This window comes from Lynx canadensis, chromosome B2 (assembly GCF_007474595.2).
Source record: "Lynx canadensis isolate LIC74 chromosome B2, mLynCan4.pri.v2, whole genome shotgun sequence".
Lineage (NCBI taxonomy): Eukaryota > Metazoa > Chordata > Mammalia > Carnivora > Felidae > Lynx > Lynx canadensis.
The window spans coordinates 37,282,870-37,303,934 of NC_044307.1; the positions used below are offsets into that span (position 1 = coordinate 37,282,870).

General features: G+C 41.0%; 1 protein-coding gene and 1 long non-coding RNA gene across 3 annotated transcripts in view; one reads left to right on the plus strand and one right to left on the minus strand.

Annotated features, from left to right (window-relative positions):
* The window catches only part of BTBD9 (BTB domain containing 9), a 414,698-nt gene that overhangs the window by 295,064 nt on the left and 98,569 nt on the right, over positions 1 to 21,065 (minus strand). The window lies entirely within an intron of this gene.
* Positions 5,533 to 20,243, plus strand: LOC115513900. Its single transcript, XR_003968830.1, has 3 exons — positions 5,533 to 5,572; positions 12,156 to 12,160; positions 20,180 to 20,243. It is a non-coding gene; the product is annotated as an uncharacterized LOC115513900 (long non-coding RNA).

Here is a 21,065-nt window from a genome sequence, read left to right on the forward strand (position 1 = left end):
TCACAAAATTATATCCAAAACGCATGGGGCCCTAAGGATATAAATTCCACAGAACAAAAACCTGTACCATCAAGTTAAATTCCCACACGTTTTTCTCCATCCAATTATGTACCATATTAAAAAAAAACAAAACACATTAATGAATGATCTAGCATATCTGGAATCTTAAACAATGCCTGTCAGCAACGGCTAGAGGTTCATCTTTGATACTTGGCCTTCTGCCGAGCCTATTTTCTGTCAGCTTTCTTATTTTCTTTTTAATTTTGCTAAGTGAACACTATTTTGACAAGGGGTTAAGCAATACACAAAAAGCAGAGAAAAAATATTAACAAATGAAGCACTTTTGTCTCATCCTCCTCAGAACACTGTGCCAAGCCCTGCACATTCCACACTGCAGGCTCAGAAAACACTGCGCGCAGGGACCGCCTGCTCGGCATTCAGCACACAAATCACTTCGACTGTGATCACGCCCATTTATCTTTATTTTTAAAATCTCCTCATTGTTGCCCATGGCACTTGAACATTATTATTACTAATCCAGCTACTCCTAATAATAGTGTTTAAGTAACTTGTCATCTTGGGAACTTTATAGACAATAGCTAATTAATTGTCAAGCATTTAATGTAACAGGATTCTAATCTCCAACCTCTGAAGCAGGGTATTTATTTGTTATAATGGTAAAACTTTGGTTTGAATTGCTTATTTATGCAATATATATTCTCCATCACCTCAATTCTAATTTTTATATCTACTTTGTAAGTAAAATAAAGAATCACATGCTGAAAGACCTAGACAGCACACTTCACAAACAGTAATGAATCTCTTGTGACTTCTTTTATTCACACTACAATAGATTCTATATTACCATGCAGAGAAAAACAAAACAAAACACCATAGATTATTTCCCTTGTTTGCAAGATATGTTCACAGTATTCTGATAGGAACAAGAACTTGAAGGTGCGGCATGCTATGCCTTAGGAGTTAGGAGCAAATACAATATTCTGTTGACATCTTGTTCCTGCTTTCAAACAACCAGGTATGTTACATATGAACTGTCACAACAGCTAAATAAGTTTCCTGTCTAAATGTGCCCACATTCTTTTCAGAGGCCTCATCTTAAGCTGAGCTCCCTATCTCAGCTGAACACTGTGGTAACAATTTCTTAACTTGCAATAGTCATTTCGAATCAGTATTTTAAAAGTATAAACACCACCACTTTTATCTAGTAACCTTCCCCTTACACACACCATACATACTTTCCATGTGACAATGTAAATGGGCTGAATCCTGCAGAAAACAGAAAGGTGTCAAAGAAAGAGAGATAAAATCCCTTTCTCGGGCCCTTAATGAGGTCTCCAGAGCCAAAGGCAAACCAATAACAAATTGTACTTTCCACATATTGGGAAAAAAAAAAGGGGGGGGGGGGAAGGCAAGGGGGGGGTGGTGAGCTTGTCATCTGAAATTAATTGAACTTAGCCATGCCAAGAAAACACTAGTAATAAACCCTCCCCATCTAAATTAAGGGTTTTATACCATGAAAAAAAAAATAAAAATTTATGGCAGTAATTTCATCTGGGTTTTTCAAGAAGTGCTTGCTGATTTTCTTGTACTCAGTAGAAAAATCCCCAAGGAGCAATGCAGACTGCAATAAGGCAGACTTCTAAAAAGATACCATTTAATTTCTCACTCCTCCCCTTGCACTATTACCACACTTCCACTTTTCTGTAACTCGGTATTAACTCTCTCGATACGATTCTCTTCCACAAGCTCTCGGCAATATTTCACAGAGCAGGGGAGATGTGCTCAATCTGCATGTGCCCATCCACTGGTCTTGGCAAGAGCAGCGCAAGTGAAGAGAACCAGAAGCCCCAGAAGCACACGCATTTATTTGTCTTTGGCTTTCCTTTATGACACCCCGCCATCTTAATTGAAGGCACCAGAAGTCATAATGGCCTCAAAACAACTCCAGAACAACTCTATCACTCAACACCTTTAGCTGGTGACAAGAACTGATGAATGACTTCCGAGGGGGGAAAAACCCACAGAACCATGGTTCCCAGCCTTCGGGCGATAGGTGGCAGGGGCAGCTACGCAGGCCAGGTACAGTTACTTGCGAGGGTTTTGCAAATCCCCACGGACACCAAGCACTGCCTGTAAACCAGCTGTGTAATGTATAAAAACACAGTCACAGGATTCATTTTCTAATGTCCACAGACACTGCTGTGACAATTACAATAGAAATTTATTAAAAACTGTAACCAAATTACCCATAGCTTTTTGTCATTTGCTCAATTAATAGATTATATAGGTAAAATAGCTAATTTACAATCCTAAGATATTTTTCCTATTGACAAAGGCAAGGAACAACTGATGTGTTAATATTTTCAATGCTTTACATCCAGGCACATGGTAGGCATGCAGTATTTGTTGCCCACAGATATGAGTATGTTTTCCTTCTCTCTTGTTGTATCTATTTTTGCTCTGGTTCCAGTACCTGACAACCTACTTCACCAATCACCCCATCTTCTGGTGTACACACGAGAGCAGCAGCTCTCAAGTTATGGTTTGGCAACTCCAAGGGATCTCTGAGAACCTTTCAGGAGGTCTAGGAGGTCAAACCTTCTTAATTCTTTTTTTTTTTAATTTTTTTTTTAACTTTTTATTTATTTTTGAGACAGAGAGAGACAGAGCATGAAGGGGGGAGGGGCAGAGAGAGAGGGAGACACAGAATTGGAAGCAGGCTCCAGGCTCTGAGCCATCAGCCTAGAGCCCGACGTGGGGCTCGAACCCACGGACCGTGAGATCGTGACCTGAGCTGAAGTCGGCCGCTTAACCGACTGAGCCACCCAGGCGCCCCAAACCTTCTTAATTCTAAGAAATTATTTGCCTCCTGTGTACATACACTTGAGTTTTCCACAGGTTACACAATCTGTGAAATCACAACAGACTGAGTAAGAAAGAGATATGAGAATCCAGAGGTCTTCTACTTATAAAAGATATTAAGGAGATTTGCAAGGCCATTAAATTTATTTTGTTTTGGAAAATACACAGTTATTTTCCATTAAAAATACTATTTATGTCAACCTGGAAGGGGCTTATAGTACTGCATTTTAAAATGAATAAATAAATAGATAATTGATAGATACACCCTACATAAACAAAAGCTCTGAGATCCTTAGTAATTTTTGAGTATAAAGGGCTCCTGGGAATATGAGTTTGAGATTACTGTTCTAGAGACAGCAACGTTCTGGTATCAGCACAGAGTTTGGTTCTGTTCCCAAGAAAACTGCTGATCCTTAGAGGTATACAAGCAGATGCTGGGTACTCCCCTGGTGGGCATGTTGAAGAGGGGATTCAAATGTTGCACTGGACGGCTGGACCAGCTGCTCTCCGTGGTCCCTTCTCATATGAGATTCTGCAGTTCCATCTTAGAGGGAACCTAAGGAAGCTTCCTTCCAAAGTTGTGGCTACTGACACGGAATGTGAATAATACTTGATGTCCCTTCATTTTCCTACCCACAAAACAATATGAGCGTGTTAATGGGCAAATTAATACTTTTCCATGGTTGTGTGGTCTTCATGGCAGTACATTATTTCCAACATTTTGGAAGCAAGGTGACTTTTTTATTTTGCTTATTGGGTTCTTTTTGTAAGAAAAGCTCTCTATTCCATGTTCAGCCCCCCACAGCTTTCAAATCACACAGCACAGTACCATTCACTCAGAAGAATATGGACATCCGCTTACATTCTCCAAAAATGTCCTTATGGTCAAATAGTAAGGTCAACAGTAAGGCAAACAAAGATTCCGTTGACAGAAATTCTGCAGGCAAATAAATTCATGCCAAAGCTGTAGACGAGTGGGATACTTTAATCTTCGACACAGGTCTTGCTCCTGCATAGCATGGAAATAGGATGGCTTGGCCTTAATGATCATACTGTGCCCACAGACACCAGTACATTGTGTAGAATATATGGTGTCAGATCAATGAAGAAAAAGAACTATTAGAAAATAAAATGACTATGCTTGTGTAATTCAATTCAATTCAATTCAGTAAACACTAAGTGAGTGCCTGCTATGTTCCAGTCATTATTCTAGGTGATCATGGAGAGAAGATAAATGAGACATAAGCCCTACTATCGAGGAACTCACACTCTAAAAGGGAAAACAGGTAAATCACTGTAACACAATGTGATGAGTGATATAAAAGTAGGTGTTTAACACTATGGAAACACAGATGAGAAAGCAATTCATTCAGTCTGATGGGAATAGAGTAAAATAGACATTACATATGTAAAGGGAAGGGTGAGAGGGAGAAGTTTATGCCTAACTCATCATCTCCAACCTCAGCTGAGCATGCTCACCATCTCCTGACGATCCTGTCTCACTTCCACTTGTCTGTTCTCCACAGGTGCTATTTCAAACCTCCTCCATGCCTTTCAATCTCCTATGCAATCCCCTACAGTCCTACCCTTAGCAGCTGCTCCTGCCACCTCCCGCAGAGAAGAGAGAGAGGCACCAGCCTCTGGCTACCCAACCCACAGCCGGCCCTGCTGCCCCTCTATGAGGAGGCCAAGGCTAATCTCTCCACTAAGACTACAGCCCACCTATTCTCCCTTCTCAGGAACCTCTGCTCTCCAACCTGTGCCTCCACAGCCTCCCCTCGCTCCCGATTCCTTGTCACTGCCCCATAAACATGCTTCCCCTGCACCCCTCACAAGAGGCTCTGTTTCTTTCAATGCCCCATGAATCCCAGCGCCAGGAGGTAGAAGAGGCAACTCTCCTTGTTCCCCACCACTACCCCCAACCCTCCTCTTCCCCTTCTGCCTGCAAATCTCCCTGCTCTCTCAAAGCTTAAGCCCCACCCCAGGCTGCCACAGTTCTCCACCAACTTCATACTCATGCCACCAACTGGAAACCTCTACTCCTGGCTCACGGCCCTCCACTCCCATTCCTGCTACCATGTGTCAACAGGATGGACACTGCACAAACAATATCTCAGCCTGCCTTGTCCTCAAGAGCTTCTTTTGGGGATCCCTCTTCCACTATATGTCAGCGACCCAAATCCACGGGCAACTCCCTGACTTTATCAACAGAAATCATACCTCAGCCAAAATTCTAAATTCGCACACCCCACATTCCAACACCCCTTCCCATCCTTTCTGTTCATGTGCCTTAAGCATCCTCATGGCTAAAAATTCTCTCCCTGTCACCATGTTACAACCCCTTTTTGTCCCCTTTTGTTCCCTCCTTTGTTGAGCTTAGACTGCATGGTCTATGTGTAAGCATTTCCTTGCACTATATCCTGACTTCCCTTGTCCATCATACTTGCCTGGCAAACTCCAGCACTAGATGACCCCAAGTACCCGCTTCTCTGAGCACAAACCTAAGTAACAGTATATATTTAGAGAAAAACCACACAGTCAGACTTCATTTTAAAGGCAACATGGCAGGGCACCTGGGTGGCTTAGGTGGTTAAGCATCTGACTTTGGCAGCTGGCTTTGTTGCTTAGTTGGCTAAAGCACCTGTCTCGTAAGCATCTGACTTCGGCTCAGGTCATGATCTCTCAGTTAGTAGTTCGACCCCGCGTCGGACTCTCTGATGTCATTGCAGAGCCTGCTTCAGATTCTCTCTCTCTCTCTCTCTCTCTCTCTCTCTCTCTCTCTCTCTCTTTCTCTGCCCCTCCTCCACTTGCTCTCTCTCTCTCAAAAAAAAAAAAACAAAAACAAAAAACAAAAACAAAAAACAAAAACAAAAAAACACATTTCTTTAAAAATCTTTAAAAAAATAAACATAGCATGACCCAGCAATCTTACTAGACTCTGTTTTCAACTTTCTAGTAACAACTTCATATTTTGAGCCTTCCAGGTTCCTCCTTTTTCACTGATGTCCATATCTTATTTCACGGAGAGTGTAAAATGTCCTCATGTTACTACCACCGAAACTGCAAAACTATGGGCATCTCAGACCTTCTTTCTCCCCCACTAGAATGGTGAAGGTGTCCCTTTCCCTACAAAAGCCCAGTCCCTTCACAGGTGCTTCAGAACCCATCTCCTCTTATCTATTCAAGAACTTTGCACCTTCAGGTAGACCTCCTTTCCCAAATCATCAATCGCTCACACACTGCTAGTGAAATGTGAATTTTCACAGCTTTTCAGGAGAGTAATTAACAATACCAGCTAAAATGACATAAAATACATATATCCTTGAACCCAGTAATCCTGCCTTTAGAATCTTTCCTTGCAAATAAATTCACCAGTGTGTAAGGATAAACACACACCACACACACACACCCAAACGTGGAGCAAGGTGGGCGGAGGGAAGAATGTCTATGATAGCCTTATTTTCAACCGCAAAAATGAAAACAAAGCAAATGCTCACGGAACATAAGACTGAATAAGCTACGGCAGAACCACACCATGGACCATCATGCAGCCCTTAATGATTCAACAGATTCTAGTAGATCTAGTGCAATTAATAGAACTCTACTTCACTTGCTGTCTTTGACTCATCTTTTGTCCCCACTATAACACCAAAGTGCTTTTGCAGTGGTCACTATTACTCCACACGAGGACTAATGCATGGTCACTTTTCAGATCGTATGAGAACCATTCTAGAATTGCTCACTCCCTTCATTCCTGAAACACCCCTCTCTCAGCTTCCAGTGTAGCATGAGTTTCCTCCTATGTCGTTAGCTGCTTTCTCAATTTTCTTTGCAAGCTTTGTCTCTTCTGACTTCTATATGCTAGTATTTTCCTCAGGGTTTGGTCCTGCATCCTCTTCTCAGGTGATCCTGCCCATTCTCATGGCTTGAAATGCAGCTATATGCCAACAAACTTTAACTCTCTAGCCGCAGACCAAACCTCTCCTCTAACCTCCACATAGCTACATCCGAGTGCTGAGCCCAAATCCTTATGCAGCTGAATTTTAGCATGCATAATATAGGAACTCTTAATTCCTCATGTCCTCCCAGGCCCAACCCACACTGAAAATCTGGGCCCCTCTCAGTTTCTTCCCCCTCAGTAAATGGTGCCATCATTTATACAGACATGAACCAGACACTGAAGTGTCCCTCTTCCCCATCCCTCAATCCCTCAATCATCAGCTAAATCATGCTGATTCTTATCTTCATAATACATTTCACTAGCGATCTTCTTCTCTCTACCTCCACCCTAATCCAACTAACCACTAACTGATCTCCTTGCTTCCACTCTTGCCCTACCTCCATTTGTAACCCATTCTCCACAAAACAGCCACTGGACTTTTTCAGAACTTAAATCAGATTGCGTCATTTTAGCTCTTCCAATGGCTTCCCACTGCTCTTGAATAAAACATAAACTACATGACCTAGCTCACACTATTCTCCCCAGCTCACCTCACTGTGGCCACGAAAATCTTCTGTTCCTGCTGGTTTCTAGACTACACCAAGCTCCTTCCTATCCCAGGACCTATACACTTAATACTCCCCTGAATGAAATACTCTTGCCTAGGTTCTTTACATCCTGTCTCCTCTGCATCCTTTAGATGTCAGTTTAAAAGTACACCTCCTCTAACAGACCTTTCCTGACCACACTATCTAATAAAGAAGGTCCTCTTATTCTCAGCCCTAGCATCCTGCTTATTTCCTTCATAGTGCTTCTCATTATTTTTGTTTGTTATTCAATTACTAAGAAGCCATTCTACTACAATTAAGATCCATGAGAACAAGGATTTCTTCTCAGCATAGAACACAGACTCTGACTCACAGAGAACCTTCAAAGATCCATCACTCTGGGCAGGGGTCGGGGGAAGGATCAACAGAATGATCACATTTCTCCTATTTCAGCAATTCTCCTTCAACCCTTCTGCCTCTAGTTACTACCATCCATCCTATCTCTGTGGCCCCAAACCTCCTGAAACAATTGTCTACTCATGATTAGCTTTCCAGTTTTATTGAGATATAATTTACACACAGCACTGTATTAGTTTAAGGTGTTTACAATATGATGGTTTGAAACCACTCGTGATTATTTCACCTTAGACCCTTCAACTCACTTCTCTCTATGCCATGCAGCTGCTCTTCCTTCTGATAGTTGTCAAAGCAAACGAGAATTTTTTTTTACTAACCTCTTTATGACATTTAACCGTGTTGGTCATGCCTTCATTCTTAAAAAGTTTTCTTGCCTTATATGACAATTTACCCCCTTTATGTTCCTCCTACCTTTACCACTCCTTCTCAATATCCCTCTAAGGCTTCCTCTTTTCTCCTCCTTTCCTAAAATGTTGGTGCTCCTAAGGGTTCTAACCCATCAGAACCCTCTCTCCATACACAATGAATCAATCATCTCATGCACCCATAAAGTTTCAGTTACAATAAATATGTAAATGTCCTCTAAATCTTTATCTGTAGCTCAGATCCTATTCCCATGCTTCAGACCATTTGCCTAAAAGTCCAGTCTTAGATGTCTAACTGACATCTCAAACTCAGCATGTTTAAACTGTACTCATCACCTCTCTTCGCCAAATCTGCTCTTTCTCCTGTGTTCTCATCTTAGTGAATGGTATTTCTCCCCATCCCATGAGCCCAAGCCAAGAATACAGTCTTTGATACACTGATGTCTCTCACCCCTAGCCCTAGTAACACATCTAATATTAACCAAGGTCAGTATACTCAATCAACGAAATACTTATTCTTGTAGGTGATTTATTTTTAACTGATGTTTCTTTAAATTGTCCACAACTCTGTATTTCCACTATTTTGATCCAAGCCACTGATATTTCTTGCCCAGATATCTGCAAAAGTGTTCATATTTTGTTCTAATTGCCCTCCCTTATTCAATGGTCTTCAGGACATTATTCCAATTTGTTAACCTGGCTGACAAAGCCCTGTATGACCTGGACTCTTATTTGCCTCTCCAGTCTCATCTCTCATTACTCCTTGCCTCCTGTTCTCTGCTCCAACCACAATAAACTACTAATTTCCCATGCTCTTTCTTCTTGCAGTCCACACGTTACTCCTAAAAGCCTGAAAAAGGCTTCTGCCTTCTACTCTGCACCCCTCCACCAACCCTGATCTTCCAAGACTAGGCTAGGTGATCCTCCTTTGAACTCGCGAACTATCCTGCAGCCTTACTTCAGAGAACTGTGATTACCTATTAACTCATCAGTAATCCTACCTATGCACCTCAGAACCACTGAATCAGAATCTCCAGGACAGGGACCCCGGCACCTGTACTTTTTAAAGGCTTACATGTATAGCAAATGCACAGCCAGGATTGAGAATAACTTGTACCCTCCCAGAGGACAAGAAACATGGAGTTTATGCTTGAAAACCAATACCAGCAGACTGCTGGTGCATTCAAGTTACTCAATAAATATGTGGCAAAGGAAAGAAGGGAACAGGCAGTGGGTGGATGAAAGGAAAGGGAAGGGCGGGGAAGGATAGGGAAAGGAAGGAAAAGGAAGGGAAGGGATGAATTTAAAATAATCCTCAAGAACAGGTTTGGATGTTCTTTCACACATGCATAATAGGATATATCATCAGGAGTCCAATCTTTAAGAACACAATTTCTATTCTGCTTTCAGTGTTATTCAGTTTTTCTTTGCTACAGTTAAACTGTATTCTCTTTGCATCGACTATAAGCAAAGAATGGCAGCTAAGATATGTTAGGCTTAAAAGGTTCAGTACAAATCAGCTTTCACATCTCTAATACTGCAGGCTCCACCTACTTGACCTTATAAACGCAGGCGAGCAAAGCACAATACGCAGAAAAATGCCGGCCATTTGAGCGCCTGTACTCTGCTCAAAACGCAGACTGAGAACGCCTGAAATAAAGCAGTGGAGTGGGTTAAATGGTTTTGAAACTTTCAGAGAGAGCAGTAATATACAGTGCTTTGGTAGCAAGCATGCATAAAACATAATAAAATGGCACAGAATTAACACTTTTCAAAAGAAAAATCTAATAAAACCCTGTATTTGGGGAAGAGGCATTGCATACACAGGGCAGGAACATCTTTATATCTCCCTTGTTGCTTTGAGCGTAGCAGCCTCGGTGTATATTTGTTGAATGAATGCCTGATGAATGATGAATGAATGTGGTTCTTACAGGATTACTCACATTTTCCTTCCCTGATCAAAGAACCAGCTACTCTTAGCCTCATGTTTCTTTAAAAAAAAAAAAAAAAAAAAAAAAAAAAAAAAAAATTATCAAGTGTCTAAACCAGCTGGTAATGCGCCAGTACGCAGCATTCTCAAAGAGCTGCCTAGGCTTGGCTTTTGCGTTTCAGAGCTTATCATACAAATCTTGCTGGTGCCATTCTCTCATGATGCCCTAACTTTTCACATACACTATTCCCTCTGCCCAAAATAAACTTCCCACCTGGGAAACTCCAACTCATCCTTGACAATCTATATGAACATGATTTTCTTTATAAAACATTTTCTTAACTCCCCAGAAACAATCATTTCCTCCACCGTGCTCCTCTCCCAGAGTAGTTTGGAAATACCTTCAGTATATTTGAATCCCTATATATTAGAATTATGGTGATTACCTACACATTCATTATGCACAATTCACAGTATGAAGGAAGACTGTCAACTTCTTCACATACATCTGAAAAATTTTTACATGGAAGAGTAAAGATCTGCCTGCATATAGATGACAGGAAGGACACAAGGTACAATTCTGGGGAAGACTTAACCTCACATATGTGCAAGCAGATGAGAGATAAATGAAATGACGTGCGGCTCTCCAAAGCTCAGAGTGGGCATACTGAGCTCGATCCACAGAGCAATGAAAAGCTACCACCAAGTTTAACAAAGGAAAGGGATGGTATGGTTCACCTCACCGGCGTAATCACACTGGGCCTGTGGAATGTGTGCACCCCAAACACCATATGGTGCCTATCAATTAGGTGCAATCAACTGAGATGACCCACATAAAATTCACTCTTCCAGTAAACTGTGAGCTGTTTAAGAATAGGGATGTGGGCGCGCCGTCTCTGTCTCTCCAGTGCCAAGCAAAAGGTGGGAGTTCGCTTACTGAACTGAAATGAATTCTTCTTTTTTTTTTTTTTTTTTTTTTCCAACGTTTATTTATTTTTGGGACAGAGAGAGACAGAGCATGAACGAGGGAGGGGCAGAGAGAGAGGGAGACACAGAATCGGAAACAGGCTCCAGGCTCTGAGCCATCAGCCCAGAGCCCGACGCGGGGCTCGAACTCACGGACCACGAGATCGTGACCTGGCTGAAGTCGGACGCTTAACCGACTGCGCCACCCAGGCGCCCCTGAAATGAATTCTTCTTTAGCAACTTTACATACCTTGCTCTTGCAAAAGCTTTACCAGCTTCTATAACAGAGCAGACGTGTCGCTGGGAGGTAAACTACTTAGTCTGACCCTTTCACAAAAAAAACAAAACAAAACAAATAATCCTTTTAGAGGCAGTAATCAACAGTTTAATAGATTTCAGAAAATACTTTCATTATCCTTAAGAAGTAAGCGTTTAACTATGAAGGGGTAGGTTTTAAAAATGAATCCATATCATTACAAATTTTTCTTTAAATAAATATATTTAACTAACCACTATAGTGATATACTATGCTATACTATACTGGTTGAGACGTAAGTATTTCCATGTACCCTAATGCTGAAGTTTGTGATACATGTAATGTAAAAAATAACAAGGTTCCAAAATACACAGAATCTAAAAACACCAGAATTGATGAAGATATCCCAAGGATCCGGTCAAAAAGCACTGGTTTTTGCCTGGGTTAGTCCACACATCCCAAGTATAAATTCTGACGGATTCATGGTGCCCTCCCTACCCTTAACCCAATGCCTAACTATGAACCTCATTAAAGCCCAGGGAACTCAGGGGTTTATCTGGCTTATAGAATTTTTCTTAGAAGGTTGATTTAATAAAAGCATGTTTTAAGAAGTGCTCCCATTGTGCTTTCAAAGTCCCATGATGCTTTCAACTACCCTGATGTAAATGAAAGAGAAAAAAAATGCTCCGTGGGCTGATAATAAAATCAAATTAAGAGTACTGCTCATGAAAATGAACCAAAGAAATGGTCCTGCTTGGGAGAAAGAGATTCATATGAAGACATACACACATACATGTCTATTTACGGCCATTCTCACAGACTACTATTGATTGTAAAACTATCGGGAGAGGTGGGGTAAATAAGCAGCAGTGCCAATGTCACTGACATTGTGTCACTGACACATTCAGGTGTGACTTTTGTTTTGTAGGGAAGAGGCAGGGGAGGGGTGTCTATAGCACACCAGCACCAGGGCAGTGCTCATTCAGATGATATTTTTATTTTTGAAGGCTTAGTAACATATCCCAGGTTCTGAAATGCAGTATATGAGCCCTGACTGTAGAAACAAATTGCCAGCTGTCTCATAAAGGACAACCTCATTTAGAAGAAGGCAAATGCTAGCACAGAACAAAAGTAAATAAAGATGGCTATATATGCTCTAGTTTCCAAACTGGAAAGTGACAGTGATGAGAGAAGCAGAATAGGGAAAAGACTAAACACGAAGAAGAACAGCTGCATCAGTAACAGACTATCTGACTATTTGAGCAGTTTAATAATAACACGTGGCAATCATACCAATTAAAATCACAGGTGACAGGGTGCCTGGGTGGTTCAGTCGGTTAAACGTTCGTCTCTTGAATTTTGGCTCAGGTCATGTTCCCAGGGTCATGGGATCGAGTCCTGCATTGGGCTCCATGCTAAGTAGGGAGTCTGCCTAAGATTCTCTCTCTCTTTCTCTCTCTCTCTGCCCATCTAACCTGCTCACGCTCTCTCATGCTCTCTCAAAATTAAAAAAATAAAATCCCAGGTGTGAATATTTAGATCCAGAGATTGTAAGGCTAAAGAAACCATGAGATCCTGCCAATTCACACCCTTCTCCTGCTATCAGGGAAGACCACACAAAACCCAGAGAGTGCTTTGTAAACTGCGATGCTTTACAGAGACACAAGGGACTGCTGTTGCTCCTAATGCAGCTCTATTTGTCTTTTAGTTGTCAATTTATCAAGAGTCCCAATTTCTTCCGCATTTTTCCTTTTCTGATACACAGAGTTGTAGTTGTTATTATGATTATTCTACTTTTTCTTTCCTTAAGAACCTTCGAATGGCATGCGCCACCCAGGTGGACTATTCTTTAGGTGTCAGGCATGAATAGAATACATAGTTGACATGGGCATGAAGCATGAACATGATCAGGGACACCTCATTCCCATCCACAGAATGTCACCTATAACTATCAAAAGTCTCACATGTGCCGGGAGCCCCCATAGCCTCACAGAACCAACCGCTCATTAAAGGTTAGGGCGGAAAGGGGAAAGGGAATGGTTGGCCTTTCCTGACAAAGAAGGAGGGCTCGGTGATGTGCTTTCAGTGAGTGGAATAAAAGAAAAGGGTTTAAAAGGGTCAATGGGCGAGCATGAAGAGAAGCTTAAATGTCTGATTTCACCACCCACCTTAAAAGGACTACTTCATCCAACTGAACTAAAATAGACCACTACTAGCTATTAGAGAACCACCTAACAAAGAAAGACTTTCTACAAGTGACCTCTGGTTACCCTTCAACACTGCAGCCCTTCCAAACAAACCAGCAGCAGAGTAAATGTAGCCAAGGAGAACCTAACAGTTATATTTTATGATTTTATTTCAATTTTTCGTATAATTTTTAGTAGATCTACTTATGTGGATATAATTTAATTCTAAAGTATTTGGGAAATACATTTAGTCCAGTTGTGCCTGAAAAAAAGGAAAGAAAAAGTAATTTTCCAGTTTTACAGATGCTTCCAGAATTCTGTCTGAAGATGGATTAATCTACAGTTACTCAGCTGCAGAATATTACTTCTATTCCACAGACTTTGTATATGAACTATTAAATCCATTAGATCGATAGCAATTCCTCCCACCTACTCTTAAAGAGCTGATTTAATGAGAACATCATTTTCTTATTCAAGGCTTTCTTTCTTAAGGGAACACAGTCCTATGTGAACACAGTCAACATTTCCTCTTACATCATGACAACTTCATATAAACAGAGCCCGCGGCAGGGCAGTGAGGCAAAATGTTGTGGTAAATAAGCGAATTTGTTTACAAGACACCATTATGGAATCTGAGATTAAAACTGGACTTAACTTACAAAGGTTAAGATACAAGAAAATCAACATTAACTATTTTCTTTCTCAAAAACCTTCCAAATGACACAGGCACTAGTGGCATCACAAAACAGAAAAAGGAAGTATGGTTTTCATACTACTAAGTATAGAACTGTTCACCATTTAATATTTCACTATCTTCTCTCTTCACTCCCCTTCTACAACTAAAAAATAATAGTAGAAAGAAGTTTACCCTTTGTTCTCTCTGGACCTGAATATTAACGGGGATGACATGGATATTATGTCCGTTGTTCTTGGTGTAGACAATATGAGCAATGGGGACCTCAAGACATCAGCCACCAAGCTCTCCTTTGAGCCTTTATACACAAAAAGCACAGAATAAATCATAAAATACTACTTAGCACACCAAAAATTAAAAATGGAGACAGAGGGTGGGTCAATGTGCATTGTCTCACAAATATAGTTTCAAAGATAATTGGTAATGTTCTCTTTTTCCAAAGAAGTGAGGGTTAAATATAGTCACTTTGTACAGAGACTGATGATCTTCAGGATGTGTAAATTATACATTACAGTTACATAACAGACTAAATCACAGTCATCAACAAAAGAACATTTGGCACGATTCTTGAATTTTTATGACTCTAGCTCATAAGTAGAGCCTCAAAACGGAGAAAATATCTCACCTTAAATCAGCCCTACAAGTAGCCTCACACTTCATGGTTGGTAACAAGTGTCCAAGGTGAACAGAAGAGAAAGGCAAATGAACATCTTCACTGGACCAGAAAATGGAGGCAGGGACTTTTTATTTTCAAGATTTCCTTAAATCAAGTAAGTAACAGTCATTCCATAAATTGCTTAAAACAGGAAGAGGGTCAAATAACCAGATAATACAGGTAGAAACTATGCTATAACACTAATATACCTAGTGTGATTTTATATCCCTAGGTAAAGTCTAGACATAAAGCCTGGTGAAAAAACCCACAAATCCTTTCAGAACACCTTCAAAAATCTGGATAGCACAAACCAAAGGCTGGCAAGGGATTCTCCCACTTTCAATGCAGCTCCCAGGGCTACATGGCCTCCCAGTGTCCATGCCAGTGCCGCTCCCTGTAGGCAATGCAGAATGGGTCGGGAACACTCAGCTAGAGACATGCTAAGGATGTCCAACTGCTCTGCCTCAGTTCCTATGACGACACAGAAGCAGGAAGTCTCCTCAGGCTTATTAGATGCAGCCAATTAACATTCATCTCTGACAAGCTCATCTTTTAATCGCCCACACAAAAACAGCTACCATCACTCTGTAATACCTATTAAGCAAGACAGTGATCTGACTAAAGTACACTAATGGAAAAAAACAAAGAGATCTTCACCCAAGAAAATGGAAGAAACAAACGAAGAATGCAAAAACCAAACCAAGTCAGAAAGGACATTCCTCCCTTTATTCTATCAGATTGTGCCTCTTCTGTCACCAATTCAATACAATTGTCTCTCTTCACGCTGAATAAAAAGCAAAAATTGCTCTTTGAAAAGAAGGTGGCCTTGTAAGAACTTTCAGAATTCAAAGCCAATATTTAGAGGATTTCCAAGTGTCTGGGGCTCCAAAGAGCCCATCAATCCTGATAAACTTGGAAAGACTAGACAATCTCACAGTGCCCAGAGCCACTCCATTCAGTCTCAGTCATATTTCAGGAAGACTATGGAGAAGTCGATGTTGACCTAGATCCACAACAACCAATATGATTTGTGAGCTCTGGAACATTGCCAATGCCTCTTAAAGAGATTCCCAGACCAGAGAAAAGCAAAACATTTCATAAGGTGATTATCTTAACCTTCATAGCCTTGGGTAGCAAAAACAGTCTCTGACTTACTTTCTGACTCACTTTCTGACTCTTATGTTTCCAAGTAATTAAAAACCAAAGTACAGTAGTCCCCCACTTATCTGTGGGAGGATACATTCTAAGACCCCGGTGGATGCCACAAACCACAGATAGTACCAAACCCTGTATCTACTATGTTTTTTCTATACATGCATACCTATGATAAAGTTTATTTACTAAATTAGACACAGTAAGAGGTTAATAAGAATATTAAAATAGAACAATTCTAACAACGTACTATTGAAGAAGCTATGTGAATGTGCTCTCTCTCTCAAAATATCTTATTGTACAGTATTCATACCCTCTTCTTGTGATGAGGTGAGATGATAAAATGCCCACATGATGAGATGAAGTGAGGGGAATGACATAGGCATAATGATGTAACTTTAGGCTACTACTGGCCTTCTGATGATGATATGTCAGAAGGATTATCTGCTTCCAGACTGCTGTTGACCACAGGTAACTGAAATCGTGCAAAGTGAAACCATGGATAAAGAGAGACTACTATAAAGCTATATAGCAAGTAAGTTCAATTTCAATCCTCTTAGGAATATTGGGACACAAACCTGCGTACCTTCTCCAATATCTGCAACCACCTCCCTCTCCCTCCTGCCACCTCCTCACTCAGCTGGTGCCTCATCCAAGTCACTTTTGGACTTGGATGAACTACCCCACTGCAGGGCATCTATCATCCCAAGTGGCCATAAAGGGCCTGGGTGATTCAGCTTGGGAGTACAGGGAAGTCAGCTCCCCAGGGCACAAACCTTCAACAACTAGGAAGAGGAGACAGGAGGAAACCAGGTAGATAAATTCCCCTTTCCTTATCTTTTCCGAGGACTACTCCATGTATGGTTCCTCCTTGCTACCCTTTCAGAGAAATCCTGTTGGCAAGTAAACATGCCCACTGAGTGACCTGCTGTGTCTCTTCAAGCCTGTAGTGAAGCAACAGCTACTCAACAACACATCACATCCATTTCCTTGCATCTTTCCTTGCTTCACCTCCTTTTGCCCTTCCCCTTGCAGACCTGGATCTGTACCTCTCAAAGGAAGCATCAACACTTTAATCCTTGCCTCAGGCTCTGTTTTCCAGAAACCCAGGCTTAGACATTAGGCTTACAGGAACTAATTCCAGGTGAAATTAAGAAGAAACAATTAAAATGCACATTTTAAAAATATACTAAGAATCAAACACTTCACCAGTGGCTGATGTGGGGTTGATGATTTCAACTAGTTCTTGCCAATGACATATGGAGGTCTGACAGGAGGCTTCTGGAAAAGGTTTCTTAGCTCTTTTGAGAGACAGAAAAAAAGGAATACTATTGCACCTGGAAGTGATGCCTGGACTTGTAACAGCCATCTTATGACCATGAAAGGATGCAGTCTGAGGACAAAGCTGACACAGCAATGGCCTAAAGCAGTGAGAGCCTAAAGACAGAAAACCTTAGGTCTCTGACAATGCCGTAAAGCCACAAATTAACGGCATTTAATTTGAAGCTGGTCAATCTCTGTACTTTTACATAAGGAAGCATACTTCCTTATTATTTAATCCTCTTTGAATCACAGTTTGCTATTACATGCAGTTAAAAGCATCTTCACTGATGCATAAAGGATCTGGCTGGTTGGAGAAGAATCTGAGTACCTACCATCACATGCCATTATAAAAGGGATAAAGTTAGATTTGAAAAATAACTGGTCTTTGCCCTCAAGAGTTTACTATCTATTGTTTAAGGCATATAAAATACATGATATATAAATTAAAGAAAAAAATGATGAAGCACAGTTACACAGAATCAAGAAACCACTACTCTGGGACATCAGATGTGGCTTTCTAAAGAAAATGAAAACCAGTATACGTGTTTTTACATAGCATAAAGTCATGCTGTCTAAATTCAATTAGTGTAATTCAACTTCTAGAAAGCTCTCCTGCAGATATCTACAGTTCTATCTGTCCGGAATCCTCTTATGGTAGGAAATGCTGCCTCCTTCACTCTAACTATGTGAGCTCAGGAATGGGCGCCAGACTCAAAGTAGGTGAGTCACAGCCATTTCCTGGGATTTTTTTTTTTTTTATCTTAAGATCATAAAAAGTGGGCATCTTAAGGGTTTGAGTTACACAGGTGTACAGATTTGTCAAAAGTCAGCAAATTTAACTTAAAATTTGTGCATTTCTTTGCATGCAAATTTTACGTCAAAAAAAAAAAGTAAACAAATACTGAACTCTAAGTTAATGATATGATGCTAAAGGACTTAGGAGGAAGTGTACCGATGTCTATAATTGACTCTGAAATGTATTTTCAAAAGATGCACTATAGATAACAGGATAGATATGTGAAAAAGGAAATATAAGTAACATGCTTAAAGAGTAGATCTTTTTGTTTGAAGAATTTAATAATAAAATCGTTTTTGGGAAAAGCAAGCTGTGGTCCCACCCTGCTGCCAGTGTTGTGAGCTATGGCCCAGGAGTGATCTGTGGTCCCGTTTCCTAAGGTATGGAGGGGAAAGTGCTTCTGAAAGCAATTACACACAGAGAACTAGGAATGAGGAGGGAGTGTTTTGAGGAGTCTGAGCTGTCCCTGGCCTCAGCTACCCCTGGGGCCCAGTTGCAGCCCTGACAGTTTAGCGGTTATATATCCCAGCCAAAACATTGTTTCCACCTAAGCTAGTTCAAGGTGGGCTCCCATCACTTACACACCAAGCCATCCTGACTAATATACAGCCTAAGGTAATAATAAGAGCTGTAAACAAAGAAAGCTGCTCACTGTAACATTATTTACAAGAACAAAATACAGAAATGACCCAGTGGTTCAACAAAAGAAAAATGGTGAGATTTTGATGGTATATCTGATGACATGAAATAATAGTCTCAATAACATTTTAAGTGAAAATCCCACAAAGTATATATACTTGTGCACATACACCCATTCATATAATTTTGTAAAAAGAAAAAATAAACTTAGAAAAAAGATTCACAAAAATAAAAGAAATTGTCAACATATGTTTATTTGTGGGTTTAGAATGACTTTGTTTAAATGTATCCTTTATTGGGGAGCCTGGGTGGCTCAGTCGGTTAAGTGTACAGCTCTTGATTTTGGCTCAGGTCATGATCTCATGGTTGTAGGATCGAGCCCCAAGTTGGGCTTCCCCCTGAGCATGGAGACTGCTCAGGATTCTCTCTCCTCCCCTCCCCAACTCATGCTCTCCCTCTCTCTCAAAATAAATATATAAAGATTTTTTTTGAGAGAAAGGGAGTGTGAGTGCACATAAGTGGGGGAGGGGCAGAGAGAGAGGGAGAGAAAATCCCTAGCAGGCTCCCGCTGTCAGTGCAGAGCCCAAAGTGGGACTCAATCCCACGAACCATGAGATCATGACCTGAGCTAAAATCAAGAGCTGGATGCTCAACCAACTAAGCCACCCAGGTGCCCCAAATAAATATTAAAAAAAAAAAATTTAAATGTATGCTTTATTTTCTAAATTTTCTTCAATGAGCATATATTACCTTCACAAAAAAAAAAAAGAAGTCATTTTTAAGAAATTCACTGCTATTAGCACTCTCAACAAAAGCCAAATTATTGAAAGAGCCTAAATGTCCATCAACTGATGAATGGATAAAAAAATTGTGGTTTATATACACAATGGAGTACTACGTGGCAATGAGAAAGAATGAAATATGGCCCTTTGTAGCAACATGGATGAACTGGAGAGTGTGATGCTAAGTGAAATAAGCCATACAGAGAAAGACAGATACCATATGGTTTCACTCTTATGTGGATCCTGAGAAACTTAACAGAAACCCATGGGGGAGGGGAAGGAAAAAAAAAAAAGAGGTTAGAGTGGAAGAGAGCCAAAGCATAAGAGACTCTTTTTTTTTTTTTTTCAACGTTTATTTATTTTTGGGACAGAGAGAAACAGAGCATGAACGGGGGAGGGGCAGAGAGAGAGGGAGACACAGAATCGGAAACAGGCTCCAGGCTCCGAGCCATCAGCCCAGAGCCTGACGCGGGGCTCGAACTCACGGACCGCGAGATCGTGACCTGGCTGAAGTCAGACGCTTAACCGACTGCGCCACCCAGGCGCCCGCATAAGAGACTCTTAAAAACTGAGAACAGGGGCGCCTGGGTGGCGCAGTCGGTTAAGCGGCCGACTTCGGCTTGGGTCATGATCTCGCGGTCCGTGAGTTCGAGCCCCAGGTCGGGCTCTGTGCTGACGGCTCAGAGCCTGGAGCCTGTTTCAGATTCTGTGTCTCCCTCTCTCTGACCCTCCCCCGTTCATGCTCTGTCTCTCTCTGTCTCAAAAATAAATAAACGTTAAAAAAAATTTAAAAAAAAAACTGAGAACAAACTGAGGGTTGATGGGGGGTGGGAGGGAGGGGAGGGTGGGTGATGGGTATTGAAGAGGGCACCTTTTGGGATGAGCACTGGGTGTTGTATGGAAACCAATTTGACAATAAACTTCATATATTGAAAAAAAAAAAGAAATTCACTGCTATTAAAGATTTAAAAAAAAAACATATCTTACAGTTTGCTTCCTAGGCACCATTACCACCATAAATGTCCTAAATGTTCATGAATATTCCTTATTAGTTACCCTACAGGTTTGAGAAATAAATGAGATAATACATGTAAAACACTGAGAATGGTGCTCAACATATAGTAGATGTTAACCATCACTCTTAGCATCCTCACGAACATCTTGTCTGACGACTGTTTCCTACCTTAACGACTGAACCTAACACAACAGGCATCATTAACTCACTCATTCTCACCTCTTATTTCTGAATATCTGTTTCTGTAACTAGTATTCTTCCTTTTATATAGTGTTTCCAAATACCTGCTGGGTGTGCAGCCCTGTCTGAGGTGAAACACCCCAGGCCACTGCCCGAGAGTGTGTGCCTCCTCCCTTCTGAGGCTAAGCCCACGGGCTCCACTCTGCAGCTCCTTTCCAGTTTACTACATTCCCCCAAAACTTTAATCTCTCCTTTCCACTGGCTTCTCTCTCTCTCTGAAAATATGCACATCTATCATTTTTGGGAAAAAAATGTTAACTTAGACCTACCAGAGCCAT